This window comes from Paramormyrops kingsleyae, chromosome 16, assembly GCF_048594095.1.
Source record: "Paramormyrops kingsleyae isolate MSU_618 chromosome 16, PKINGS_0.4, whole genome shotgun sequence".
Lineage (NCBI taxonomy): Eukaryota > Metazoa > Chordata > Actinopteri > Osteoglossiformes > Mormyridae > Paramormyrops > Paramormyrops kingsleyae.
In genome coordinates this window covers 27,087,463-27,113,712 of record NC_132812.1, presented here as the reverse complement: position 1 = coordinate 27,113,712, position 26,250 = coordinate 27,087,463, and the positions used below count along the sequence as shown (strand labels likewise).

The 26,250-nt window shown below is 43.1% G+C and overlaps 1 long non-coding RNA gene across 1 annotated transcript; it reads right to left on the bottom strand.

Annotated features, from left to right (window-relative positions):
• Positions 1-599: 599 nt before the first annotated feature.
• Positions 600-18,933, bottom strand: LOC111850221 (uncharacterized). The gene is made up of 3 exons (XR_002839738.2): positions 18,724-18,933; positions 2,214-2,330; positions 600-1,799 (listed from the first exon to the last, which is right to left on the bottom strand). It is a non-coding gene; the product is annotated as an uncharacterized lncRNA (long non-coding RNA).
• Between the last annotated feature and the right edge of the window lie 7,317 nt (positions 18,934-26,250).

The window sequence follows — 26,250 nt, the reverse complement described above, 5'->3', positions numbered from 1 at the left end:
TAATAATGAATCAATCTTAACTATATAATATGTAATATCATACAGGTTCTATGTATGGAAAGACACAGTTAGCTAACCCTTGCACACCTTGCAGTCAGTGATTATAATTAAACGTTACTGCTGTTGTACAGTGATTGGGCACAATTCATTAGTCAGCCCCTAATGATAGCCAACCAGTGACAATTGGCCTGTTTATACATAAATATATATTTACCTTGCCCATTAAAAACTCTCCTTCATTAGTGGAAGCTCACTTTTATGAGAAACCTTCACATCGTGCTTGTTCACAGTCAAGTTACGAACAGTAAAATATGAGTTGCTCTTGTTGAACGGAGATCCACAGCCTATATGGCATGTTATACTGTACGTCGAGTTTTAATCTAAAGCCCAATTTGCAGACTAAGTCGTGTTTTACTGCAAAGTAGATTGATATTTGACAGATATGTTCATTTCTGCACTAATTCCCATCAACATTTAATTGTCCAGCTAATGTTCATTTCATTTTTGGGATCGGGGGAAGTTCAAACGAATGATTGGGTTCTGCAGACTTAATCTACTTTTATATTTGCTCTCGTGTATCCTGTATAGCGAAATGGAGTCTGCCAAGTAAAGGAATTAAAAAGGCAGTGTTGTGCCAGGCATTTCTATATTAGGTTTTTAAAAGCCATTATTAATAACAATAGTGTTAATAATAAAACTGAAGGAAATGTATGCCTGGGGCCCTCGTGTAACAGGTTATTATGAATTCTTCAACTGATAAATCAACATACTCTTTTATTCTGTTCAGGGGAAGAAAAAATGAGGGCTACAAGAATAGAACAGATTAATGAATCTCAGGGATTAAACTCTATTTGTGATCTTTAATAAGACGTCAGTTTGCCGTTTCAGCCCGAAATCGGCGAATGAAGGAGGTGCTTTTATTTTACCCTCGACTAAGAGATGACGGAACGTCTAATGAGGTCAAAAGCATTGCTGATGCACAGCAGAGAATCAGCAAGGCCACTGACCAATTATCAGTGCGATTAAGCACGTCCATTTCTGCCAGACTTACCTGCTTTTAATTTGCATTTTTGTAGAAATGTTCAGGCCACCATTGCACAATTAAGCCTAGTTTATTTCCCAAGAACCATCTACCCCAGAATTACGCCCGTTCTCTACGGGGGGCTGTAGGGGAAGACGGTATCGTTTGTGGAGCCATCCACCAGTACAATGAATTTGTTGACTAGGTTCTAGAGACCATAGGAACATGAGAAGAAGAGCACCCTGTCGTGTCTCATTTGTGCCTGATTCATGCCAGAGTGCATATTGTTACTGGCTGGACTTATTCAGTGACCAACCACAAACCCACCCTCTTTAAATGCAATAGTCTTACTCAGTACTTCTAAGGAAGCGTCTTAACGTATCTTCACACCTCAGTGGTTCATAATTCCAGTCATCCAGTGAAAATTTCAAATATTTCTTCCATTATTAACCAGAGTAGGAAGAGATATCCCTCAAAGCAGGGCTGCGTCCTACAGAAAAAGCCAAAAGGACAAAGACCAGGCAGTGAATACACTTAAACCCAAAGAAAGAGTCCAACATTTTAACAATAAAAGTGATGAAGCATCTATGTTCTTCTTTTGGATTGCAGTCGCTCCAGTGGACACCATCACAATGGGGTAATGCGTTCAAGAACTTAATCTCTGAGATGGAACCAGTCCATATGATGAGTCAGAACCAGTCCATATGATGAGTCAGAACCAGTCCATGAATCACCAGGTTCTGGTAGAAGCCAGCTAACCTCAATTGCTTCGGTGAATCTGAAAGAAATTATTTGATCACGACTTCAAAATCTGGGTCTTTTCTAAAGAGTTACATAATGTTCCCAGACTGGACAAAAACGCTACACAATTTCACTAAAGAATCCTTCTTTGCGTCCTCAGGAATATAAAACTCATGCCCATCTGAATTGCTCTTACATTTAGCTTCTTATTTGTGTTAAACCCGAAAGCTGAACCTAAGCCTGCTCCAGGTTCAACCCTAACCCTCCCCTGTGACATACTTTCTGTTCATTTTAAAGCCAACACACAAATGGTACACATTACACATCGAATCACTGTAGGTGCCCCACCTGGAGCCTTAGTTTATCAATCCTGTAATAACTAAAGCTAGTACCACTCTAACTGTAAGCCTTTTTTTATTAACCCTAATGATTTATTTTTTAAAATCCAAACCTTAATTTGTGTGTGTTGCTGGTGCCCCACCCCTCTGGGAGTAGACTTTGAGCCTCCACCATGGCTCCATGAGTGCGGGGCTTGTATGCTCCTCATGGGGTTTCCTCTGGTTTTCCCCTGCAATCCAAAAACGTACTGAGGTTATCCGGAACTACTACATTGCCCACGAGCATGCGTGTGAGTGAGCCCTGCAATGGGCTATCCTGAATGGGATAAGCAGTTATATGAAATGGATGGATGGATTAAATCCAAAATGTATAGGACTGCATTTGTATATAACACTCGGCTCTTGGATGGACAGCATTGAAGCCTTGAATGGTGCGATTGCAGCTTGGTCTGTCTCCCTTATTCAAGTCCCCCTTACAAAACAGATTAACGTGTAGGATTCTTCAATTTATTTCTCAATGTATAAAATTAAGATAAATAATCAAAGGATACATCAATAGAAGCAGTATCAGTGCTACAGAGGTAGAGAAGAGCTTGGAGTGGCCTTTGAACTGGCATGCCAAACTAACCCATTGAAGAGAGTTTACTTTCCCAATAAACACATCAATCACACAATTAAGATGTCAGGTAAAATGAAAACCAGGGCTCTCTCCTTCATTTGAGGACTGGGCTTGTGTATTTCTTCTCCAGCCACAATGGTGATTTGATTAAACCCGTCATGGGAGCACCATGCAAGCAGTCGAGTTATGGGTTCATCCAATTCCCCGAAAATCCCTGACTGATGGCTCCGGGGAGAGGGCTTGTGAAAGTGCCCCCCTCCTCGAGGGGATCCGGGGCAGGTATTCCACAGAGGATATGATGTCCCTTCTCCCTCAAAGTGCTTTAAAACCGTGTGGGTGTGAGCAGAGCAGGGCAACGGAAGCTGCATAATGACAGTGTTCAGCCTGTTTGGAAACTCATTTCAGGGTGCTGGAGCAAAACAGTGGGAATGCAGATTTTTAATTCCTGATTACAACTCCAAAAGAGGAGCCCCTGCTGTGATTAAATTGCCATTAGTGGAATGCAAACTAGGGGTGCTATGTTTCCCATTTAATTATGAACAAGGTCGGAGGTAGCCAAATGCCTGCACAAGCAGCAATAACCCATTTCCACTGATGAAAAGGCAGCGAACGGGACGAACTGCAGTAAACGGTGGGATTCGACTCCCCGGAGAAATATCAGGTCACGAAAACGGCTCGCATTTTTATTACAGCCTAATAATGTAGGAACGTGAAAACGGAACGAGAGCGTCTGTCAGGGTGAGTCATGGGAACGGAGCAGCCACACCGTAGCATGCTAAACACCCAGGTTTGGGGCTTTTGGAACAGTCAGACGCCAAACATCATGTCCATTAGCAAGCCGAGGCCTGCCTTCGGTCTCAAGTGTCATATGAATCCTGGCGTCCTTGGGGAAGTGTGGCTAAATGCATGGAGGCTGGGTGACGTGAGGTGTCACCCCCTGCGGTGCACCGGAGCTCTGGGCACGTCATACTCTGTGTGGGCTCACACCACAGCCGATGAGAGATCCCACCATGGATTCCCCGCCACAAGCTGAGCTCACTGCCGAATCAAAAAGGATTTGAAGGATGACAATAGAGAAACACACTTTATGATAATGTTAATAATTCATTCTTTATTAAGAGCCATAATTATAATAAAAAAATAATAATAATAATATTAAATTTTCTTAAACTACAGTAATTTGGTGAAAGTAAAGCTTCAGATAAAGGTGCAGTGGTGGATTAATGTTTAGAGAAACGCACTTGTAATTGAAAGATTGCAGGTTTGAATCTCTGACCAGCAAGGCAACACTGAGGTACCCAAAGGAAGGTCTCCCCCCCCCCCCCCAAGCACTGCTCCCCGGGCACTGAATTAGCTGCCCCCTGCTATGTCACATTGTCGCATATGGGTTAAAGGCAGAGGACACATTTTGTTGTTGTGCACTGTGTGCTGTTGTGTGTCAACAATGACCACTGATCACTAAATTCTAGATTTCCCTTGACATAGATAACCATAGATTACAATGTTACCGTTGTTATTAATGTGTGCAGTGGGTGCAGTGTAGCTGTTTTTATCCTGTGTATAGTTACATGTGCTTAACATGTGCAGTTGCGTAGGTATGCACTCGTAGGCATGCTGCGTGCCCTGAGCTGTAGCTGGAGACGTTTTTGGATCCGAATTCCCTGGATAATGCTCTCACACTTCATCTGCGCTGTTGCTGCAGCAGAGTGTAAACACAGGAGCGTCTCCTCTGTCCCTGGAGACCGCGGAGACCCAAAGGAGGATGTGGACATGTGTGGGGGCGGAGCCACAGGTGGGCTACCACAGCGACAGCGAGGCTTTTTAATTGGTAATGACAGGTGGTGGTGGGGGGGGGGGGTGTGCTCCTTCCTCAACTAGGATGTCAGTGGTGAGTGGTCGCCACAGTAACACTGCATTAACTGCAAAAGGAACTAGGCTGCCCAGCTCAATTTAATTAAAGGTTTGCTATCGGCTAAAATCTAAACATAGGAAAACACAGTGCAAATAACAGCTCGAAGAGAGGCTGGAAAGAAGCAAGTGAACATCAATGAAGAGCAAAGATCTGATTTTCTCAAAATGCTATTTCTGGCTCAATACAAATGAGGTAAAAATAGCCCAACTCTGCTGCTGCAAGCTAATTCTCACAAAACGTTATGTAGCCCTCTGGCAGCCACCTTTATCTACAGCTAGGACCATCAGCCCAGCAGTACGGCACGTCACGCGTCCACGCGGCTCGATATCTTACCGAGGTGGAACAGCAATATGACCCGTAAGAGACCCGGCTCGGCTAACAAGCCATAGCTGACTTAAATGCCAATTTCAAACGTAATGTGCAATTCAAGCACAATCGCAGATATTTATCACGCCAGCCCCTAACTGCAGTGGAACAGAATGCGAAAGGCAAAAGTGTGATTTTAAGGGGGCAGAGAGCCATCTCTCTGACTCAGAGGCAGGAGGCTACTTAGGACTCTGAGGCTGGACATTATATATAAAGGCAGCCTCACTGCTGCACCTGTGGGCCACATAAAACAACCTACATTCACTGCTTACTGGCACGTGACTTTTGTCAAGAAGATACTGTCAATACACCCATAGAAACAGAAACAACAGATGCTGTTTTAATTACCAATACTGCCAGTCTATCATTAAAGCTATACTTTAATCAATTGGATTTTATTAACTGTATGCACTTTTTAGCTCCACACCTAGGATTGGCATTTTTAATACATTTGCATGACTGGTAGCATTTGTCAATCCTCATGACCAAACACTTATATACTGTACTGGCTTTAATTATAAAACAACTTACTAAAGGTAACTGTTCATGTAAATGATGTACAATGTCAATTGTAAGTTATCCAGCCTTATTTTGTCATTGATTTTAATGCTGATGGTGATTCCAAGGCCTGCCTTGGGATCTTCTGTGGCAGTTTGCATGACTTCAGAACGTGAACCTGCAGGGATTTATCACAAAAACATTGCCTGTCTTTCTTCATGCTCCACTCTACCTGAACTCTTCTACAGCCTGGAGTCCTTCACCCAATGCCTCACATCCTGCAAGGCTCCATGACCCCCACCTGGTCTTAGCTTTTCTGACTAGCTGGTTCATTTATCAGTCCCTCAAGCATGTCAGTCCAACACTCCTGCTCTCAAATCAGGGCCAAACAGTCCACTACTCCGGGGAACATCCAGGTGGTTCCTGCATCCATAGCTGAAATTCCATAAATCATTCGTATAAGACAGAATGGCTCAGAGGTGCCTAAGACACACCGTACAACAGGAGGACCGGCATAATTCTCCCCTCCCCCCCCCAAATACACTTTCCCAGTAAAACTTCCCTCAGTGTGAATGCTTGTCAATTGAATTCCACAGTGAGTTCGACGTGACCTCAGATGGTCATGAATTTTCAGTTACCTCAAAACTGATCAGCTTCTGGCAGATAGTGGATTGTGAAAATGCCGCGACCCCTTTCTGTGAGACCATTACCTTCAAAGTCCCATTATCTCCAAATAAAGAGGACAAAACCTGCAGCACACTTATCAGCCTTGACAGCTGGGTGACAAGCAGGAGGGTCTGATTGTATTGGTTTTATCAGCCACTGGGATCCATTCTGGGAGAGGTCTGGCTTACCAAAGAGCTCTCCTTTTGTTCAGCGGTAACAGCCTGTCAACAGGAACGAGGATTTCCTCTCAGCTGTGAAAGAGTCCATTGAAAAACCTAGAGGAGCCTTCTAATGGAGAGTTTGCTAGACAAAGATGTTGCACTGTTGTCACTCAGCCCCCAAGCCTCATATTATTTGTTACATGCTGTGAGATTGGTGCTTGTTCAGGTTGGGTAAAGTCAGGTGACGAAATCATCCAATTGGTTCACCGGTTTCTGTTGGCAGTCATCATATTGGACTGAATTTTGTTTTCTCTCCTGCCTCTTAAACACACTTCCAAAGCCCTTATTCCCCAACCAAGCTGGATATGTAGCTCTTGCGTGATCTGACAGTGGTTTTAGTTTTTCCGTTGAGTCATCCGTCAGCTTGTGTCCTATCGAGTAACTTATGTCACATAAGAGCCCTACTCAAATTATCGAGAGATGTCCAAAGTAGATGTAGTTGACGTGTAATGGATAGCATATGAGTGTGGCATGCAGCAAGAATCGAAACAATCCAATTACGCTGCTGCAATGGAAGAAATCTCTGATATATTGTATGTCTTGTTCACACCCCTATAATGATGGAGATACATCCAGATTGTCTTCTGTCCAAACTTCCAGGATGAACCCCGGGTGTATAGTGATGGATACCTGCATTTTGTTTAGCTTCTATTGATGCTGAAACTTTCCTTTCCTCATTCCCCCATGAAAATCCTGCTCCCCTCTTCTGTCCCTATGTGACTGGCCACAGTTTGTCATCCTCACATTGAGAATTCCACATTATTAAAATGGATTTATTGAAACTGCACACAGCATTATCACAGAACCCTATGTATGGGCAGCCTCTAAAAGTGTATTAAGTAACTTCGGTTTTTCAAATCCTAGCCAAAAATTCTATCTATTGGTAGCACACAGAAAGCATATAACAATAGGGGCCAAGTGAACCTCGATCGTAAGAGTGATTTAAAACAAATTTGAACATCAGAATTTTTGTGCATACTGATTAAGGAGATGGTGTATTCATGTGGGCAACTCAATTTGCATGCAGACCATAGCAAATTTAGCCTCATGTCTGCGTTTTTCATTCAAATATGGATGATACCATTCTTAGAATATATTCTAACCAAACCAAAATACCTGAGCTAAAAATGGAGTTGGATATGAGAGTTATTTCAGCCAAGCCTGTGAGGCGCTGCGTGAGGTTGCTGTGCAGAGATACGTGCGACAGGCCTGATGAACGACATTAGTAAATATTGACGCCAATCACCATCGTGCATTAGTGGCGGTTCCTGCTGCCATTCTGTGCCAGACACCTGGGACTCTCAGACGCAACAGACAGGCCGCCTGCGGCTACATGAAGCGGGATCATAGACAGCCGGTCCTTTTGGGTTGGCATCCCAGTCTCTTATAAGGAGAAAGCGAGGCCTGGTGAAGAGCAGCGTCTGCCCTAGAAGGAGGGTTGGCCGATTAACCATCCAAACACAAGTCAGCATCGAAACTGCAGGCTGCGCTCCAACCACTAAGGAGTCATCTGCTGAAATGCAACCCGGTGGTTTGGTTTAATTTTATCACAATCTTACTCATGTAGCTCCTCCGCCTGGATTATGTGGCAACAAAGTTATACAGTGGGAAGAGGAAAGAGGATGAGTTATGAGGATGTGAAACTAGGCAGAGGCATGATGTAGCAAAGCCAAGAAGAGCTATAAGGGAGAGAAACCAGGAGGAGGTGTGATGGAGAGACACCAGGAAGAGGAATGAGGAAGAGACACCAAGAACACCAGAAAGGGAAACCAAGAAGAGGAATAGAGGAGATACATCAAGAAGAGGCATAGGGGAGACAAACCAGGAAGAGATGTGAGGGAGAGAAACCAAAAAGAGGAATGAGGAGACACACCAGGAAGAGGAATGAGAAAGAGACACTTGGAAGAGATGTGAGAGAGAGAAAACAAAGAAGAGGAATGAGGAGAGACACCAGGAAGAGGAATAAGAGAGACACACCAGGAAGAAGTGTGAGGGAGAGACACCAGGAAGAAGAACGAGGAAGAGACACCTGAAAGAGATGTGAGGGAGAGAAACCAAAAAGAGGAATGAGGAGACACACCAGGAAGAGGAATGAGAAAGTTGGAAGACACTTGGAAGAGATGTGAGGAAGAGAAAACAAAGAAGAGGAATGAAAAAGACATCAGGAAGAGGAATAAGAGAGAGAAACCAGGAAAAGGAATGAGGAAGAGACAACAGGAAGAGAAATGTGGAGAGATGCCAGGAAGAGGAATGGAGGAGAGAAACCAGGAAGAGGTGTGAGGAGAGACCTCAGGGAGGGTCTCAGAAAATCATGTGGAGAGTTAGGTCCACAGAGACTCAAATCTTTGCCCTGCCAATAGAAAGGCCAGACACAGCACACAAGAGGCACATTTACTTTGGCAGGATGAGCGCTATAAGAACTCCAATTGAACGTCCTGCAGCAAGAAAGTGAATTAAAGATGCTAAGCGCTTGCAAAATGTGGGGATTTTTGGCCTTGTGATGGAACTACACCAAGGAAGGAGCATAATATGATTTCTTGGGCATGTAACTTAATTTTAGGGTCTCCAGCCTTAGTTGAACAGATGAGGGGATTTTATCCAAATGGATCTTAACTGAAAATGCGGAACAAGACATTATTTAAGTATCGAGTAGAATAGGCACACATGGCTGCTGTGAGTGAAGGTCGTGTGTAATTCATAACCTTTTATTCACATGTCAAGCTGAAATACCAAAAAGGTCAATTGCCTCAGAGAAGAAAAGTGCATTTTTAACCCTGTGGAGCAGCATGCATGACCTCATGTGCCCCCTCTGCTGGAGCCCGAGCTAATCGCTGTTTCTCTTTTCACGGTGACAGGGATTTCATTCTCATTTGCTCCAACGTCACATGCCTTTTGTGCAGCAGGACTATAAAAGGAGAAAGGCATTTAATCCATAGTTTAATCAGTGTATATTTATTCCGGCCTTCTTGCTTTGCTGTATGGTCACCAGTGAAAATCCCACGTCAGGCATGTTCGCCCGCTCACCGAGGAGCATCTGGACCCACCTTCAGGACCTTGTTAGATATGTGGCCTTGTCTTGCGCGGCGGTGTGTGGTGAATGCCTCTAATGCGAGCTCCCAGGTGGCCACTCCTCTCCGGCTACATCGCTGTCCTTTTCCCCCGACGGCCCCAGTTTGCTGGCATGTGACGGCCGACTTCCCGAGGTCGGCAGCGTCTGAGTTGCCTGAAGGCTGCCTCTTTCCCGGGGATGCCTCTGTCTCTCCGATACGGACACCTCGTCTTTCATCGTCTACTTGACTGCAAAGCTGGGGGACTGTTAGCTGTCTTCCGAGCCCTTTTTAAAAATATTTCCCACTTTTGATCTGGTTTGTTTTGAAGTTGGTTTTCATTCATTTCGGTTTTCGTGGTTTAATCTATGGCCTGCACTGTACAGATGACCAGCGGAATTCCTGTAGTCCAAACTTTAAATGCTTGCAGTGCAGTTTTCCGAAATTCCGAATTTGCTCACAATAATGGATCTGGCACCTTATCGCCACCTAATATATAAAAAAAAAACCTCTGTCGTTTACCTGGAACCTCCCACGGGCCAGTATGTTGAAAGCAAAGCTTAAATCTCCAGCTTCCAGACCATGAGGATATTCTGGATTTGGCTTGATGATGCTCTCTTGATGTCCCTGTCTCAGTCTTGGAAAGGGCATGATGTCGGCAAATTGGACCACAAGGTGCCATAGAAACTAGCAGCCATCTTAAGACTTTTCAACAATCCCCAGGAAGATATATCTGAGGTTTGACATATTTTTTTTTTGAAAAAACGACATCATTTCACAATTACAAACTGAAATTTAATCACGTTACTTGTTTTGTGATTAATAACTTCTGTCTGAGCTTCTTTTAAACATATTTTTGATTTTAGAAACAGTGTTATTAAATTGATTTCTGGTTTCTTAACTTAAGGCTACACATTAACATTTTGCATTAACATTTTGGCATTTAAGTATGAATAAAGGAAAGCTTGACTGAACAGCAGACAGAACTGTTTCTCTGTGAATCAGGAATGTGTGCATGTGTCTGTGTGTGTTCATGAATACGTCTCAGTGCGTTTATAGCCATCCTCTATATATGCAGATTTTTGTTCCAGCTAAGCGCTTAATTAACTTGGCTTAATGTAACTGTTGATTGATTCCTTACTGTAATCTGTGAAACCGTGACAATTCTAAATTGTTTGTAAACGGTTTTACATTTGTGATGGTATGACAGAAGTGCTTTTTTTTTTGCTTAAGTATTCAAATCAATTTTATTTTATATTTATTATTATATCAACTAATGGTTATTTAAATATTTAATCACCCTTAATTATTAAGCGATTGTAATATTAATTAATATTGTTCACATGATATATAAATTAGATTATAATATAATTATCAAGTATATATAATTATCAAATTAAATATAATTGCATAAATCAATAAAGCATGGTGAGAAGATTTATTGCTACTTCATTAGCGCACGTGTCATCTGTCGACTTTTGATGGATGCGACATCTAACCAGTATCTGTCAAATTAAATAAAAACAAACAGTATTCATACCCTGTCAATGAGCCATCCATGGCACGGATGGCAAGAGGAAAGGCACGTCTGCAAATGCAGGCAGCCAGCACTGAGATCTAGAACCATCCTCCGGCTGCTCTCCTGGTGCCATTTGCACGCACGCACAGCGCGGCTCTCCCAGGGTGTGGTTAAGATCCTCCAGTAAGTGTGTGGTTAGGGTATTTCACATAGTGTCTATAATAATAGATACGTTGCTCTCTGTAGGTGAAAGCAAGCAAGCAACAAAAGGGCAGCCACCCGTAGCAGTGCCCAGGAGCTTAGGATTAAGGGCTTTGCTTAAGGACCCGCAGATATGGCAAGACCAGGCTTGAACCAACAACCTTCAGGTCATAGGCACAGAGCCACATACTGCCCCTTACAAAGTAACGGCTCAACACAACAGGGCAGTCAAAGACAACAGCCCCTCCTCCTCCTGTATAAAGGGGCAATAGAGGTTTTCTTGTTGTTGATGTTGTTATGCTCCACACCATGTATGTAGAGGCACAGAGGGGTTGCTTGTTCTGTCCCATACATCATGTATATAAGGGCACACGGGGATTGTTTTGTCGTCCCAGACACTGCATATGCACAGAATAACACAAGGTTTGTTTATGTTGTCCCACACACTGTCTATTTATGGCCACGGGTTTATGCTGTCACACTGGGTGTTTTTATGGTGTTCCAGCAAGGTGTCATATATTGAACTACATCAGCACCTCTTGTGATTAAATCCAGTCAGTGGAAGGAATCGATGCAGAGGGTAAACTTCTGGAATTGCCTTATAATTGAGCCTTTTAATGTTTGTAAACCAGTGAATAATGACTCATAAGGACTATTCGCCGAAAATGAGAGTGCTTATGTGTCTGTGTGTTCAGCGGAGAGTGCTGACAGTGTATCCGACACCAGCTGTGTGATGGTGATCCCGGCTGGGACTCAGTGCTTGTCAAGGCCCTGGTGAAATTCCAAAGGTGAAGTTTCCCAGACGCTTTCCCAGACAAATCAGATCGAACTCCGACTCCCTCGGCCTTCTGAAAATCGACAGCTTGTTAAATCCCCTCATGATTAATTCCATGTGAAAAGGACAGGAGAGTTTTCTTGTGTATCACCTAAAGCTCATTAACCTGTGTCTGTAGCATATTTGTAAGGCTGATGAACCCACGCCTCCTCACACTTTGAAAACACCCAGAGACACACCATCATAGCAGCATGACGAGATACTTTCTTGTCTACAAATATATCTCTTCTTACCCTAATTTACTGAAAAAAACGAGATAGGTTAAGACTAATGTCAGTAGTCACAGTTATCGAATGTGTTCATTAGCATATCAGAAATCTCTGGTTCTGCAATAAATTTCAGTGCTTTTCCGCAGTGTGTTTGTGGGCCGAGAGCTGGGAGGGGTTCTGAGCGGCACGAGTTCACCAAATGTAGCAAAAACGGAAACAGCGAGTCGAGGTCTCAGCGGCGCCTGTGTCCAATGGCACCGTTTGCCCTTGCAGGGAGCTGGACCGTGACGCTTCTACAGCATCACGCAGGAAGTCTGCGGCTCTGGCTCGTCACACAGAGTGCTTCCGGTGCTCCTCGGCTGACGGACCGCAGATTGTTCAACAGATTGTTGCATCGTGTATCCGAACGGTATGAGCATGAGTGCTCTCTTGCTTTTTGGAGAGCTTGGATCCAGTTAGCATTTCAGGCCCTCAGAATCCTTCTGTTCTGCTGTAGCCACTTTCACATATTTTCTGGAGCATTACAGTTTAGGGAAGCAGAACATCATTTTCTGTCAGAGCAAATGCCCCATATATTTTGCCCCCCTTAGCGACAGACGTTTCTCCCCGATGAGCTGTCTTTCCATGGGGGTGGTTGGCAATGCCTTCTGCCTGGGTGGGCAGTCGACAGTATTGAGCTGCTGGCCCAGAGCACCTGGCAGCATTGCAGAACAAACACTTTTATGGGTGAGTGCACTTGTGAAACAATGGCATTTTTCACTTGTAACCGGGTGTTGAGCATATTCTCCTGCCTAGCCATGCTTACTGAAAAACTGCGCTAGGCCAGCAGGGCATTAGCACAGCGCTGATTAGCATGCGCTGGGAGCCACTGTACTCTGAGCTAAAATAAAGGCTTCAAAACGCAACCAGCAAACTTCAGGCGTGCAAATGACCTTGAGCGGAATGTTTTCACGGAGCATTCAGAAATTCCTGGGGTGTGACGGCCCTTGACCTGCGGAAAAACTGTTGTTTTCACCATTTTGCTTGTGTCACAACATTTGATCATCGGACTCTGTAGACATAACATATTGAGTAAATCCGTGGCCACTGGGTATATCACGGTTCTGGCACAAATGTGCACCATTGAATCAGCCGCTGGCTCTTGTTTTCTTGTCCTAATAAAGTTCTTGTCGCCCAGTGACGTTTGCATGGTCTCCTCATATCACAAAGGTTTCCTCCACCAGATTTCTCCTGCTGGAAAAATGCACGAAGTTCAGCTAATTAGCAATCCAAATTGCCCATAGTGTGTGTGCACGTGCCCTGCGATGAACTGGCATCCCATCTCGGGTGTTTCCCTGCCTTGTGCCCTATGCAACCTGGGATAGGCTCCAGCACCCCCAGACCAGAATAAGCGGTTGGAAGATATAAGCAGGAACTGACATAACTGGTACACAAGTACGCATTCACCATTAAAAGGCAATCGATAAATGTAACAGCCCAAATACGAGAGATTTTATGTGCATTTGCGCCGATATGACAAGAAATTACCGTGCATTTTAACCTCTATACCACAAATGAAGTACGAATTAGCATATAAAGGTTAAAATGCACAATAATTTCTTGTCATATCGGCACAAATGCACATAAAATATGTACGCTTTCATGCTGTTGCACGTATCACTTTATAACATTTGAATGTGACTCAACTACTGGAACCCCAAGTAGCTTCATAGTCACATCAGAATGTGGTCTATTGTTACATCACTTTCCTTATACCTTTCTTGGGGTCGGGAAAGCTACTTTGTTGCCACCAGTGCACAACTCAAAGTCAAGCTTAAACTTAACCAGCTGTCTGCAGGCATAGCAGGCAGGACCATAGGGAAAGAACACGGGGTTTGATTGAGGGATCGGGGAGCTGCCTCGCATCTTCAGCTCAAACTCCACACTTATTTACAGTGGGAGTCCTGTTCCAGTGTGATCTAATTACCTTTTATGTTATGTGCATTATTATGCATGATGGTATTTATGAATATTCACCAGCTCATAGCAACCCAGGGACACCGCGCATTTCTTTGTGAGTTTCTTCCCACCCATAGATGCAAACAAAGCTCAACAAAGATGCCATTTTTTCACACTGTATCCGCTTTTCTTTATTCTAGTTATTCACTGATCTCATTACTCACCCCCTGTCCCTTTGTTAATTGTTTTACAGCATATGTTCATCAGACATAGAATATAATGAAATCCCTGGAGTGATCGCTATGAACAGTGCTTTGTGAATTTGTTTATTTCATTATTAATTTTATTGTAAGCACTGCAATTTTACAAATTTTTTTGGGACTGAAGGTAGTCTGTACATGCATGAAATTACCGATGAAGATTGCAGATTATGCTGATTAGCCGGTCTTGTTAAATGCAGACATTTGTAGCTTTGTGACGCTTCATTGTCACAATGTAAAACCCAAAAAAGCCTCTGAAATAAGAAGGAGGCCAGTTTGTCAGTCTGGCCCGTCGCCGCTGCCTTTAGGCCACGACAGTAACTTTATCACAAAACCGAAATCCAAAGAGAAACATTTCAGCAAGCAAGAGAGAGCACCAGTCCAGGAGGGGGTACAGTCTGGTCATTATGAAGAAAGAACGGTCTGAGCTTCCTGCATGTGGGGAAAAAAGAAATGTGGCGTAAACTGATGAGAAGCCTATGACCTGTGATTGAGCTCTGGACTAAGCATGGTTAATTAAACGCCACACCGAAGACAGATTATAAGGCATAAAGCTCCGGTCTGCGTAACTGCTATATGCTGGCCTGTCGGTAGAGGAAGGTATAGCGAATGTGTTGAAGGAGCTGTTTGTGTGGGCTCTTAGTATTGAGGTAATTAGGAAGTTGACTATGCTCAGTTCCTCACAGCCAAACAGATCTGTTCACACACTGGTCTACCAAGCTTTCAGCATCACACATATACTGTACCTTCCAAAAAAACCTTGAAGTCAAGCTTCTGAGATTTTCAGAAACTGCTTACACATCTACTATAGAAATGTCTTACATTAGTGGAATTTCATATTTATGGAATTTATCTTTCCCAAGGAACCAAAAGAATGGGGCTTCCTCTCCTGTGATTTAAAAACGATCCATAAATAACTGCTACAAATTGACCGATAATTTAAACAGGCTTGACTTTAGCAAACAAAGACAGCTCGACTATATGTCTCATGATTCTTCCAGGGTTAATGAGGTTGTTGTTATGTTCATGTTCTTTCTGCTGTTCACGTTCATTAACGAGAAGCTGTTATAAGAGTAAAAAGGCATTGGGAAAATACTACAGGTAACTACAGAAGGATCTATAACTAGACCAGCTGGGTCTCGGTATTTAAAAAATAAAAAAATAAAAATAATATGGTCTGAGCCAGAATGCCATCTCTGATTAAAAAGCTTTCGGATTTGGGAATCCTGCCATAAATACAAGAAGCCCTTTCTCACATACCCACTTATATGGCGGCCTGGTGTTTTCTTATGCCTTTATTTGCCTACAGAGTTTAATGTGCTCGTTGTTATTTTTCCGTTAGGGCTTCTGGTGTCGCCACCAGGAAGTGCAGAAGTAGCAGGAGACTGTTGGGCAGGATCAGTGAGTCGGAAACAGCGGGTCTGCCTGGGAGTGCTGCTTGGCTGAGCGGCACACGTCAGATGGTCTCTCCCCTGCGCGAGCTCCGGTGGCACCGTCACAGCGAGCCCAGTTTGTCACACTTGATGAGTAGCAGAGAACGGAGCATAATGCCACATTTCCTGCTGCGTCCTCCATTCATACTTAAAGCTAGTATTCTCCACCCACCAGCGCACATTGCGCTGAAGACTCATATTTACTTGCTGGGAAATCTGAGGACAGTGATGAACAGCGTTGATAATGATCTTCATCCTTGGGGGGTAAAATAACCCAGGGCAAGACCCCAGTTAATTACACCGCACTAATGGTAAATGTAAATTTTCAATACACTTTGTTGGGGGGGAAAAAAAAAAAAAAAACTTTGGATCTAGGTGTCAAATAAGAAAAAAGTCCCAGTCAATAACACACCTCTGCCACAACCATGCGGAGAAGTGATGAAATACGCAGCAGACTGTCAGCGCAGAGTCCCTGGATGCTGAGAGGAGCCCTTATATTGTAACTTTTACAGACTGGTTTTCTGAGGGGAAGCCTCTCCCATCTCGCACGGCATGTGTGAGTTCCCAGGAAGCACGGCCGTGCCACGGGGCTGCGTTTGGACGGTCTCATCTTACCAATGCCACCCCGGATCTTACAGACATCACAGTTTATGAAAGCCAGCTGGTACAATTGGACGATTACCTCGTCAGAGATAAACGGGGCCAGCTGGGTGGAACCGGGGAGTGATTATATTAATGGGAGTATTTAATGTTTATCTGCAGACTGAAAGTGATACTCCTAAGGCTGCTTTCACAAGGTTCTGGAACAAAACAGTCCTACACTAAGCTCAACAGTATAAGTACATCTTAAATTTCATAGTTTCATGATGTGCCTGTCCACCAGAATGCCATTGCTCTGTCTGACCATATTCTTATTTTTAAAATTGCACTCTTGTCACAAGTTTGACCCCAGCGTCTTTGAATGATGTCTCATCAATCACAGCTGACTGGCAACATAGTAGGAACAGTACTCAGTACTCAGTACTTAGTACTGGAGCAGAATGCATAGTGACACAGTGAGTCGTGATGTTGCTTCACAGACCCATGTATCCCTGCCCGGGCTTTGTGCTTCTGCAGATACCATGGTCTCCCTTTATTTGTACCCCCCAAGTACCCTAGTTCCTCCTAGTACTGCAAATGCATGTGGTTTAGGTAAATTAGCCTGCATGCACCCTGGGATGCGGATGCAGTATGTGATGCCCTGGACAGGCTCCAGCCTTGCTGTGTACTTGTTCATGGAAGATGAGTAAACAACTGTAATGATCACAGTAGGGTGTTGGCTTCTACCCCATTAGAATGCAAAAAAGACACATTTTAAGGTGTTTCATAACTCTCACAAAGATCACCAAGTAACATTTCTAAAATATTTTTACTGTTGAACTTCTCAAATATGACTGAAATAGGTCTTGATTTCTTATATATAAAACTGCCAAACTGACAGCCAGCGAAACTTACTGGATATGTTACTTAACACATAATTGTGTAGAGTTCATTAATTTCCTGGGCAGAGATTACATTCAATTCATGTCTCTAGGCGGTAACAATAAACAGCTCAGTGTTGTACCTGCTGCTGATGTTGCTGCAAGACATATATTACAAACTCTATATTGAGTGAATTAACTTCACTAATTATAAAGTTAAATTATCCACTTGTTTATTAGTCCTAACCCAACTAAGGGGATTCATCCTAAAACTGATAAACCATAGATATATAAATTCAAATAGATTCCAAATCTGGACAGATTATGGTAATCAACCTTCTGCAAAATGAACCTAATCTGAATTCCAATTTTCTTTCTAACTATAGGCTATCTCAGCATTTCCATTCTTAGGAAAGATTGTACATCAACTGTCTGTCATCCTCCAGCACAGAAATGTCTTTCCGCGTCAGTCTTGCTTCAGCCATTTCACTGCTAATCTTGCCTCCTCAGATTGTGGGGCCGTCTCTGTATTTTCAGATTTAAGGATCATGTTTTATGCTGCATATCCTAAGAAAGCACTCAAGCCTCCGTGAACAGGTACGCTCCTGTTTCTGGTATTCTGCGGTTTGCTATAGAGCAGTCCGCGGATTGATAAATTTGGCAGCATTTCCCAAAATGATTTTTAGAAACTCCTTTCATGGAAACAAAAGTCTGCTAAAAAGAAACTCCTCCTTTTTCACTGCATTCCTTTTTATTTTAAGATTACATTTAGTGCATAAGAAATCCCCGTTTAATGGGATATTGTAGCAGCTTGTTTATAGCTGCTGCACACACAGTGAAGATCGACATACTTCATCTTTCATATTCAATCTTTTAGCTGTTCGGTAATAGTTAAGGGCACTGAGTAGAGGAGAAATGTTGACTACAGAGCTGTTCGTCAAAAAAGCAGCCTGAGCTGTCATCCTAACATCATATTTGATCCTCCCATTAGCTCTGCCTTACCGTGATTTGTTGCTGGGCATGTCAGGATTCAGTCATAGTCATATACAGCCTCAAATTTCATTATACCTCTGTGCCTTTGGTGTCTCTATCTTGGTACTTCAACACTATTTATGCACAGAATGCTTACAAGAAGATTAAGAGGGATACTACTCAAAGACATCTTTAATGTTTTTTGCTTTAAATAAAAATCTCCCTTACTTACAGGTGCTGTTTAAGAAGAAAACTTACTACCCCTCTAGCTTCTCACTTTGAATTGTATTAGTCCTATGAAACGCAGTAATAAAACTAAAATTTAAAGTCTGAAGTGGGTCACAATATATGTACAGTCTAGCACAACACATGTCACAACAACATAAAAGTCCCTTGGTGCACAGAAAAAGGCTCATAATCCAAATGCTAGCAGGTACAATGACAAGAATATACACAGAATTACAAACCAAAGAAGCCATCCTGAGAAATATCTTCAACGACACAAAGTCCAAACGATGCCAATCCAAGGGCTCCTGGAAAGATACAACCCAGAATGTTCTCAATAAACGTGCTTTAGTCCAAAGTGATGATGGTGAAGATGATGATAATGAGCTAAACAGAAAACTAACCATGAGAAAGACACAAACTACACATGCACAGGAGCAGACCAGAGCAAATAAGAGGCGAAGACACAGTGGAAGTAAACTACTTCCTTTGTAACCTGTTCCTTAAAGTGGAATACACCTTAAATGGAAAAATGATGTTAAGGGTGTCACCAGATTTTTGGAGGGTGTTCATCTTGCCCCTGTTTGGGGGGGGGCGGGGTACCTACCTTAATTTGCCCAAGTGCATTTAGATAATCTGTATGGTGCCACAAATTATTGTTAAATTCATTACATTAGTCTTTGTTTCTTACTTAATCTCCCCTTTGTGGCCATTCTTGTTTAGCCCACAAACCATCTATGGACATCTGACTTGCAGTCATATCAATAGAAATGTCTGCAGCCCAACGTGGTCCCTCAGCGCCGCCTCCATAAGCGACCTGCATTATCCCACTGTAATTACCAGCCCTGCACCACCCTCAGCCACAATGGAACTGTCAGATGTAATTTACCGCGGGTGTATCTGATCTGTGAACTCTACATGTACGACTTTCATTTACCCGGAGCATTTTTTTTTCCGAGTGGTCAGGAAATAATTGATATTTTGCCCTATATTTTTTTTTCCTCCTGAAAACATTTATGTTGTACAACGTTTAATGAAAAACTGCTACATTGAATAAAATTTGATTGACTGATTCAACAGTCGATGCTCATCCTGCTAAAACATACTTAGATTAGGTGTAACAGATGTAAAGAATAATTCATCCCGCGTAACACATTTTGACATAATTACTTAAAATTTATATTTGCTCAGTTGAGACAATTTTGTGCTTGCAAATGTGTTATCTGTGATGATTAGCCAGCTGAATCAGAACTCCCCCTAGTATTTACGGAAAAGCACGGTTGAGCCTCACAGCCTACTGGTAGCACATGAGTGCACTAGAGACCAGATGATGGATTTTTCCATGTAACAAGAGAATCTGTGGCCTGCTTTGCTGCAGTGGACAGCAGGAGATGTGGTCCAGGAGGGGTCCTGACTTTAATCCACATCCAGCTGTTTCTGCCGTGCCTGAGTGCTGCACTGTCACCATGTTAGTCTGTTTTGATTCTCTTTTCTAATGATGGGGGCCTGAATTGATGAATGTTTGTGCTGGTCTTGATCCGTTGTCAGTGTCATTGCTTGCTGTGATGTATGCTTTTCTGTGATGTTCCCAGTCTGTGCTCACATGATCCATGATGATTTGGGATTATGTTTACATTATTTTTTTAGTAATACTTTACTCTCACCTACAATACACTATAGACACCTTCATAAGACATTATAATGGTCAATATAAGCATTAATGATCCTTTGTACTGCATTATAAAATTATCTATAGTGGAGAGCTTCATAAGGCAGCCATAATGCATAATAAACATGGCTATAATATGTTATGCCTTTTTATAAATTGTATAGCCATGTTTATAATGCTTTATGAATGCATTATAATATGTTATGAATGTGGTCATAGATTCTTATAGACAATGCCTTAATAGAAAGTGTTAACCATTTCTTGATTGTTTTTTTAAACTGGTCTGAAGTAATCTTTGTCTGTGGTAATGCTAGTCTGGCATCACACTGTTCTTAACTCGTGTTTCATGTCCAGGACCCCAATGCCTGCTGGGTCACCACAAGCCCAACACACAGACCCAAAGCAGAGTGGATCAGCTTATGTCTGTTAACTTCATTTACATTCATCGGCAACATTCATTCAGCTTTGGTCATTTGCCTAAAACATTCATGCCTTACATCAGGCATTACACAAGCATACAATCACTAATTGTGAGTGTGACCACCCCCCAAGTGGAAAAACAAATGTGAGCTGCTCAGATCACGCCATTAAAATCAGGTTAGTTTCTCCACCAGCTGCTGCAAAAGTAGCTTTCCTGACCCGCCATCTTCCTGACAACGCCTTAGTGCCCGCGGGGGGGCATCGCGTGGCTCCTCCAATTAGTGCGCAGCTTTCGCGTGGTGCCAAAGTTTTCCCGAGCACAAAACAAGAGGGGGGCCACTCACAGGGACATGAATCAGAGGAGAACACATCAACTGTCAACCACTTCCTGACAAAGTGGGAGGAAAAGAGAATGCGGGAGAAAAGGAATCATAGTCATACAGCAACTGTTACTCTGATATTAGCGTTTGCCCTAAACCATCAACAGGGCAACAACAAACCTGTTAGTCACATCAGGCGCCTGACAACCACACGCCAAACATCTTTGGATCAAGCGAAGCCAACTCTTGGTGATCTACTTACAATGCCGTTGAGAGCATCTCCAGGGATGCTCGTGGATGCATGTGAATCAGTGAGCATGGAGACCCCTTCAGTCAAAGCAGCAGCAAGCCAGCTTTGGTTGGTCAGCGTGTTTGTTGCCTTTCATGCCCAGATCTAGGTCACCACCTCTGGTGCACAAGGACCACGCTCTTGTGTTGCACTTTAATTAATATTGGGTTGACGTAGAAACACTTAATGATTGCTTCACCAGAACCACTGGATCTGGTGTTGAGCAGTCTATGAACACTCTGGGGAATGCTAGGGCAGTCTCATTCATAAACGAGGATGAAAGAGCCTTTGCTATTGCCAGTCAGGACATTTACTGTAATCAGTGTGGATGCTTGAAGTCTGCCACCTTTCCTTTTGCTACGCTGCACCTCTTAACGTCGCAGCATCATGACCTATAGCGGCTCGGCTGGGTGCTTGCATGTTTCCCGCTTGTTGAAAGACCCTTTGCAAATCTGCCCTAAAAATTCCACTGGAGCGGAAGTGTAAAGTCGGCGAGCGCTTTGCGGGAGGTGTCCGTCCACGGCACACTTGCTGGGTGCACGTACTTATCTTTCAAAGCACATCTCCTAGGTGCAGTGAATCAGCGAGGACAGCCCCAGCCATGGTAACTAGATTGAGTAGAGGCCATTTGAAATCAAATTACCGGACCCCGCTTGGAGAACAAGAGTCAGTCCTCCCTTTACAGAGGCCCAGTTTCTTTTATTTCATCTCAGCATCGATCAATAAATATCTATCTCCAGAAATAGAATGAAAAATGATTCACGGCTAATTTACAACAGGCCGTGAAGATAAATCGCTGTTTCTTTCTCATTTATGTCATCTGATTTCTCATCTTTGTATGCTTAAAGAAATCTATTACCCCGCTTCAGCAGACATGGACACAGAGACATTTATGTCCCCTGATTTTTCATCTCTGGGTCCCAGTTAATGACATTATTGACAGGCAGGCGGCTGTGTGGGGGTCCGTTAATGTCGAGTACAAGAAAGTTTGGGAAACAGGGACTCCAGAAGACACACCTGGGGAGGAAATTACAGTAACTCTGCCGGCATTGGCAGTAGTTTGAAATGCAAACCACTTACGTAAACCTGAAATTAAAATGGTTGACACATTTCAGACTCTCTGCTGCCGGCTCCCAGGAAGGAGGCAGACCACCAAAGGAATGGCCCCGATCACATGACCCATGAAAGTGTTGCAGCTCAGCAGTGCATTTTCAGTGTCTGGCAACCAGCTGGAGGAATCGTTCAGAACTGTCATTATCACAGTACACTAAATACAAGCCGATGCAGTTGCTAGGGCGTCATAAGCACGATTATTAGTGGGTGTGGCAGAAATGAGATCAGTGCAGGAAATTACAGAGTGGTTAGTGCATCAGTATGTGTTTAATCAGTTAACAGATCAGAGTCATAGGAGGTCAGACCAATATCCCTCTCTGCATGCATCTATGCATCTTCAATAACGGCGCATGCAGTATGGGCTGCACAGCCCTCCCGGCAGGGGGCGCTGTGGATGGAAATTCAGGCTCATGCATTCATTGATTCGATTCACTTTGCCAAAAGTCCTAAAAAGAAATTAGCCACATCAATACAGCAAACATAAAGCGACTACCTCTATCATTCTTATCTAAGCCTTAGTCCTGAGGCCGTGCCCGGTGTGTAAGCATTGCTGAATCCATCCACGACAGAGCGCACACCCAAGACTCATTGCCTTGCTCGCGTGAATGAAGCTCTCTCCTTAGTTATTATGTAGCTTCCTAGCTCTAAAACCAGATTAATTTGAGCACTACGATCGTGTGGTTAACTTACTACTACAAAAAATAAATAAATAAATAAATAAATACAAATAAATAATAAATAAAAATAATAATAAAAAAAAATTTAATTAAGCAATTAATTAAAAATAAATAAATAAAAAAATAAAAATCAAAACATAAAATAAAATAAACTTTCTACTATATCTATACCCTGTATTCTCTATTTACAATGCAGCTTATTACAAGCATATCGGTTTGCATTGTATTTTGTTCTTGGCTACTTGATATTTTATTTCTTGTAGGAAATAGTATTGACTTCATCCTTTCTGGTGACTCATTGTATGTCCTTGTATGGTCTCAGCTGAGCGATATCTTCCCTTCAGCCCAGAGTGTCTCACTGTGGGTAAGGTCACCTGGTAACAAAATGAATAATTAAAATGGCCACCAACATGCTGCCTGCATGAGAGAGGAGGTGTCTAGGTGAGATGACGCTGGGCGGGTAGCTGTCTGAGCGCTCGATGGCCTGCTGTCCTGCTCGTTGTACTCCCTTGCGGGCTCCAGCGATTGCTCAGGGCCCTTCAAACCCTGCAGACGCCGAGCTAATCAAAGCCCTTCTGCTGCAGCAGTCTCTGAGCATGGGGCCTAATTGCCCTCATGGTACCGTGTGTGAGAAATCGTGTGAGACCTTGTACATGTTCTCCTGTTAATGAAAAGGTGAGGCTGGAAGTCTCTGTAACAGAATTCTTGGAGTCTCTGAAGCCATGAGACTGGATCTGCATGGAGCAGGCTCCATGTTATGTCACCAACCAAGTAGTGAAATTGAATCAGTGGGAAAACACCAGTGCTCCAGCAATGATGATCAAATAGTGAACCAGATCCACCAATAAAGAATCAGTAATGCCCTAGCTCCACCAATGATGATCCGGCAATGCTCCAGGTCCACCAGTGAGGAACAACAATGCGCCGGCTCTGCCAGTGAATGACTTCTTATACTCAGGTGAACCAGAAAAATGAGACAGACTGTGTTCTAATAACCCAGAAAAGCACGGGTACCCAGGTGGCTCATATGCAGACAGGTGTTTTTGCCCAACAAACCTAGAAAGGAAATTGTCTCAGATGCTCTTGAACTAGCGCAGCACAGTGAGCAAGACTTTGATTTTAATTTAACAGTGAAGTATAGTTGTATCTTCAATATGTTCTGTAAAACTGGCCTGCACCTTTCATGCCTTTGAGAAGGAACATCCCTGGAGGGAACTTGTTGAGCATAACCGGTATCTTTCAGCACCTCATCTCCAGTTGGACACAAGCTGTGTAGTTCTACTACAAGAACTTGGATATCCAGTGTCTCTAGAGAACTATCTTTTGAACATCTTAAATCCGACAACAAACTCCTGACTTGCTAACTGCCCACCCCTCAGGCAGAAACGCACATTACCGCAGGGGCTTTGATCTCAGACAGCTCCTGTGATAGTTTAACACCTCCCCATTTCTCTTCTTCAGCAGGTGGGGATATTTCAGCTGAAATAACCTGTAATATCCAGGCTCAGTCTGCACTGTTTTACATTTGCATTCCATTTTCATTTGTTTGCAATTCACTTTCCAGCCACCTTTAAACACAGACCTGCCTCCACTAGAATTCAGTTTCTATTCAGTTTGTCTTCTAGCTTTCTGAGGGCAAGTATAGGTTTGTCTGTCTTATTCATTTCAGCTATTGGTTATTCAGTGTCAAAGAAGGAGCACGATGCATAGTTCCTGAACCATTCATACATTAGCTACTGTTAAGGTCTTGGAGGTTAAGGGACACCTCCACACGGTGTAAAAGAGATCGATATAACAGGCTTTGTCTTCCAATCTGCGATGTGTCGCAGGCGTAGATTTTCAACATCTTTCACCACATTTTGTTGCACATATTTCAGACCTGAAATGCACAAATTTGAGCAGGTTTAACATCTTTGGACTTTGACCGTAATGTACAATAAACATAGTTAACTCTTTCATGACAGGCATCACCTGGTGAGACAAAACAATTAACCGTTTGCCAACAGTGGTGCTCATTTTTAATTGTTGTTGTTTTTCTTGCAGCACTATGTTTTGTTTTAAAAATAACACTTCAGTTCATCTCCCTTCTTCGAATGCATGGCAGATTTAAAGTTTTATGGTAAAATTAGCGCCAGCTGACATTCTCTTGGTGGAGCATGCGAGGCGTGTGGACCTTTGCTGAGTCTTTATGCCGCTTTGTTGAGTTCCAGGTCGTCATGGAAACGTGCATTGGATCATGACAGTGGCACCACCACCCCCCCCCCCCCCACGTTAAGGACAAAACCTCAGAGGCCCAAGCATGTCCAAAAGCTGGTTCTCCTGATACCGGTGATCAGGCTGAGCTTCTCCAGAGCCCTCAGATCCAGTGACAAGCTGCAAGACCTTGTACTGCCTTGGAGCTCAGCTTATCTGTCTGAGGCTTCAAGCGCCGATCACAGAGGACGCAGCGTCAATCGGCAGAATACAGGCCTTCGTCTAGATGACAATGTTGATGAGTCAACATAACCATCCCACTCCTGTGTTATTTTTTCCTGTTCAGCTCTTAAATAAGCACAGGGCTTAAGACGTTAATTGTCTACAGGGATATTTCAGGCTTTCACATTTAAGTGTTTCATCCTGTATCATAATTGCTTGTATGTTTTTTGCTGCCGTATCTCCATTAGGAGATCATGTAAGAGGCCAATCCCCCCAGTGAGAGGTAATTTTTCTCTGCCTTCTCCAAGTCCTCGCACCACATCTCGTTGTGAATACCTGCACGCTGGAAGTCTCCATAGGCTTCCTAAGTCTGCTTGTACAGATTGAGGGGACACAGTTCAGGGATTGCCAGTGATACACAAGTGGATCTTTTTTGAGAAAATGCTAGAATACAGGGAAAGTGCATAAGATATGATCACTGTTTGTTTTTATCTTAAACTCCGGAAATGTTGATGCTCCATCCACTGATGAAGGTAGATGAAATAAAGACTCCACTGAGCCACAGCTTCTTACACAGGAGGACATACCGCCCATAGCTGATGAGTTACATAAAAAGTACAAGAACTGCATTGTTGGTGTAGGAGTAGCTGTAATGACCAGAGAACAACGTGATATCTTACACTACTGTTTATATTGAATAGAATATAGCACACTTTCCCCTGTCAAGCAGGTTTTCTCACTTCTGGTTTGAAGAAAATAACTGACAAAATTAACAGAAGGAACTGCAATAAACCAAGGCATAGCTAGGTTTTAGGAAGTACAAAGACTTGACAGAGTGACTTCTAGTAAAGAGATTTCAGTCTAGG